This window comes from Gracilinanus agilis, unplaced genomic scaffold (assembly GCF_016433145.1).
Source record: "Gracilinanus agilis isolate LMUSP501 unplaced genomic scaffold, AgileGrace unplaced_scaffold18777, whole genome shotgun sequence".
In the NCBI taxonomy this organism is placed as follows: Eukaryota; Metazoa; Chordata; class Mammalia; order Didelphimorphia; family Didelphidae; genus Gracilinanus; species Gracilinanus agilis.
The window spans coordinates 1-4697 of record NW_025350001.1 but is presented as its reverse complement, the minus strand read 5'-3'; the positions used below and the strand labels follow the sequence as shown (position 1 = coordinate 4697).

General features: G+C 39.6%; 1 pseudogene; it reads left to right on the top strand.

Moving 5' to 3' along the window:
• The first annotated feature begins 756 nt into the window (after positions 1 to 756).
• On the top strand, positions 757 to 4208 carry LOC123254264 (annotated as a pseudogene).
• The last annotated feature ends 489 nt before the right edge of the window (positions 4209 to 4697 follow it).

The following is a 4697-nucleotide window of genomic DNA, read 5'->3' as shown; positions in this document are numbered from 1 at the left end:
GGTTCTTGAGGAGTGGAGATTGAAGAGGAGCAAATGAGGAGAAGAAATAATCAGCCAGGCGGCTCAGTGGATAGAGCACCATGCCTGGAGTCAGCAAGACCTGAGTTTAAATCTGGTTTCAGACACTTACTAGGCAAGTCTCTGAACTCTACCCATCTCAGTTTCTTCATCTAGAAAAATGGAATAATAAAAGCACCTGCCTTTCAGGGTTGTTGTGAGGTTCAAATGATATATTTGTACAATACTATCCAAATGCTATGGATTATATGTATTCCCACCTTTTGCTCATGTAGGGGAGGCAGAATGAAGAGTGGGAACAAGTATTTATTGTCTACTATGTGCCAGGCAGAATTTTTTCACTTTGATGTCAATATGTGAAGTTCTAAAAGCCCTGATGCCTTGTTCTACTACTAATAGTAACTAACATTGGACTTTACAGAGTACTTTACATATGTAAACCAATTTAATTATTCTCCCCAACCTTGTAAGAGAGGCAACATTATTATTCCCATTTTACAGAGGAAGCTGAGAGGCACAGAGAAGTTAAGTGACTTGCTCAAGATCATTTATCGAGGGGATATCTGAGGCAGGATTCAAATTCAGGTCTTCTGGATTCCAAGTCTTTTACTCCAGGCACTGTTCCATATAACTGTCTCACCCTGAGTCTGGTGAATAACCCCCAAGCAAAGAAATACCATTTTTTGGTAAAGTTTGTCAAATAGGTTGATTCTGATCCAGATACGTTCTTGATTTTAGGAAGCTCTGGAATGGGCCATGAGGAACCATCTGTGGGGCCATGCACTCTTTTTATCGAGCAAGATGGACCCGAGGACGTACAGCTGGGTGATGAGTGGGTAGGTGGTAACCTGTGTTTGCCAGTCATGGTACTTTCCTACCTATGAGATTGTGTGTGTGTATGTGTGTGCGTGTGTGTGTGTGTGGTAGGGTAAGAGGAGAGAATTCAGTATTCCAAGAAATAATAATGCACATGGAGAAGTAGATAGAGAGCCAGACCTGGAGATGGGAGCTTAAAAATTAATATACAACACCTCCAAGTCTTATATTTAATAAGATTTATTCATAATAACTTGAAGTAAAGGAAAATAAAAAGCTAGAGTAAAGAGGGAGCTAACCTAGCTGAGGTGGCCAGAGAAGAGAGGGCGAGGGCAGAGGCACAACACCTTATAAACAACACATGAGGACGCAATGTGGTGGAAGGGACAAGGATTCTGGGTAATGTAGTTCAGGGGTACAAAATTTCTAATTACACACTAGCCCTTGCTGTTCTTCTCTTTTAAATTATTACTAAGGCAGAAGGTAAGGTTTTAAGAAAAAAAGAAGGGATTATTTGTAATATTTCTTTAAGATCTAGTGATTGTCATATTAGCATCTACACTTTTAAATCACTTTATTGCCCCAGACCTCAGTTTTCCCGACTGTCATATAGGATCAGGGATAGCTTTGCCTTATGTCAGAGAAATTCAAAGGGATGAAAAGTTCCAAAACGATATCATTAAAAGAGTTTCAACCTCCAAAAATCAGGGCAATATTAAAAAAAAAAAGAGATGCTCTTCTGGGAAATAATTCCTTTTGGGGTATTAATGATGAGCATCCCACCACTCCCATGTTTGCAGGCTGGTCGCTGATTCAGCTCTTTGTTTTGGGCCATTGCTTTTTGATGGGACCCAGTGAATTGTGAAAAATATCTCCCACAGAATATCCTTAAATCTCAAATCAGCCATAGACCTTATTATATCCTTGTTAAGCATTTTCTGCAGTTTGTCATCAGTAGGATAATTTCTGGTCTCTGCTCCACGCCTCTTTGCTTATTGATAATGGTCATTTAGTGCTTGTGAGTGCAGAATTACAAGCTTGGGCAGCTTTATGCTTGTGATGAGATAAGAAAGAGGGGTGAAAAAATCTACATCAGGACCTATAATTTGGCCCAAAAAGCGTAGAAACAGTCAGTGGTTGATGGGTGGCTGAGGAGGAGGAGGGTGAGGACTGCTTTGCAGAAGAACCACAAGATGGAGCTTGAAGAATTGAGAGATTTCTGGCTTAGGGAGCCTGCTATTCAGAGGATGAGAAGTGGTTCTTGGCATGAAATTACATGATTCAAAAAAGTGGCTCAGGACTCAATGCCAAAGAGGAGAAATTCCAGGCAGATAGTTCTCTTAAGAGGGTATATGATACTGGATGAACTAGAATTGGTTTCCTCATCTGTAAAATGGGGACAATTATAACACCTACTTCATAGGGTTGTTATTAGAATCACATGAAATAACCTATTTAAGTGTTTTGTTAACCTTAAAGTGCTATGCAAATTATTATTGTTGTTATTAATATATTACTAATAATATTCATATTGTTGGGGTGATCCATGGTTTGCAGCAGAAAAAAGCTCTTATTTTCATAAATGTAGCATCTTGAAAAGCTGAAAATTGCTTTTTTCCCCTGTGTCTGAAGTGAACAAACAGCATTTCCTCCACTTGGTCTGTGATTCCAAACAGTGGATTGATTACAGTTCTCTTGTTTGTCCTCAGCTTCATCAGCTCTTTGGCTCTCAATGATCCCCTGCAGACTCTCTTCCAGCTCATGTCCGGGAGGATTCCCCAGGCAGCCACGGTACTGTATGTGGTGGGATGCCCCCATGCCTGTCCTTGGTGCCCTTTGTGTTGCAGGGTGGGGAATCCTGAGAAATACAGTGCTTACAGTGCAGGGTAGAAGAGTCCATCACTGTTCCCTGGGCTTCTTCTTTCCCGCCATGGGTGGCACACTTGCCAACAAGAGTTGGTCCTGCAAAGGCTCCTGTGGAGTGATTCTTGTGAAGCCTCAGGTTGGCTGCTTCTTCATCCTGGAAAATTGATAGGAAGACTTTGATCATGCCAGGCTACTCATTATCATTGTGGATGGCTGTATTTCCCAGTAGCTTTGTAAAGTAGAAATAATATTATCACCCTGGTTTTGGAGATAAGGAAACTGAGACATCAAGAGCTCATCTCTGAGCTAAAATATGGTAGATATGATTTTGGAGTTCACGGTGCTGGTGTTTTCTGATGATCATTTAGTCTTGAGGTACCACGTTGTTCCCTAGTGGGCAGTGATCACCACAAGGAAAACAAAGTCTACATTTGCTTTACAAAGTCAGGGAGTTTCAGAGGTTGTTCAATTCCTTCTAAACATCCCTCTATGTGGCAGAAAACTCCCTTAGGATATGGCAGTTTGCCTCTCACTAAATGTCTTCAAAAAAAGGACCTAATGACATTTTGTTGTTGTCATCCAGTTGTTTCAGAGATGTCTTACTCTTCATGACCCTATTTGGGTTTTTCTTGGCAAAGATGTTAGAGTGATTTGCCATTTTTTTCTCTGGTTCATTTTACAGAGGAAAAAATGGAGGCAAACAGGATTGTCCAGGGTCATTTAGCTAATGGCCAGATTCAAACTCAGGAAGATGAATCTCCCTTGACTTCAGGTCTGGCACTCTATCCATTGTATTATCTAGGTGCCCAAGTGACATTTAGTGAAGGACAAATTGCCCTCTCCTGAAGCAGCTCATTTCCCTTTTGGAGAGTCCTAATTGTTAGGATATACTGTCTTTCCTAACATCCCTCTTTGCAAATCCCTCTTATTGGTCCACATTCTGTGTTCTGGGAACAACAGAACATGTTTCTAATTCAAATCTAGGGTCTACAGGGTGATACGCCACACTGCTCTTTATTCTGTTGCATCTAAGCTGAATAAATTGGACATGGTAAAAAAGGAATTAGAGTAACACAGTCTTTGAAGGAAGTCAAAATGACTGACACTATTATGAACCTGCATATAAGGAATCTTGTTAAGATGAAAACTCCAAATGACCTGATAGCAAAAGGGAGCTTTCCCCCTATTGTGACCAATTTAATGAATTAGCCTGATGGAAATGACCACTTAAACCATACCCCAGGAATCATTTCAGCATTTTCTGCCATAATAAATGTGCATCGTAGAGAAGTCCAGGGTTCAGTTACTATTGCATAAATGAGGCAACTCTTTCAGAATTAAAAACGGTTTGGAACAGCTTCCTAAATAAAGGCAAGTCCTAAAAATGTTATGGAGGAAAGAATGATTTTCATATAAGGGAGAAATACGGTGATTTGTCTGCAAGAACCAAAATCCAGAAGTTAAGCAGGATTACCAAGGAAACTGCTGAAAGGAAACTGCATCAATGAACCTCCCAAAATTTGTGGGAACAATAAAGTATTGAACCTTCTCTCCCCAATCCAAAACAAAACAAAAATCTAAGATCTAGAAGTCAAGCAAGATTATGGAGGAAGCGGCTGGAAAGTAATATGTTTTCTACAGTTCATCAATGAAACTTTTAAAATCTGTGGAAATGATGAAGTCCTAGACAACAAACCAAACCAAACCTAAGATTCAGAAGCTAAGCAGGATAATGAAGGAAATTGTTTGAAAGTAATAATTTCCCATAGTTCATTAATAAAATTGAAAATTTATGGAAACAATAAAGGACTTAAAATAAAGAAAGATGAAAACCCTAAGTGACATGATGGTAAAAGAGAAGTTTTCTCTCATCATGATCAACTTCATGGATTAGCCTGATGAAAACAGTCACTTAAACTAAGGGAAACTTTGAAATATGAAAAATAAACAGATATATGAGGGAGGCACAGTCTGAGGAGAAAAAAGGAATAGATTTT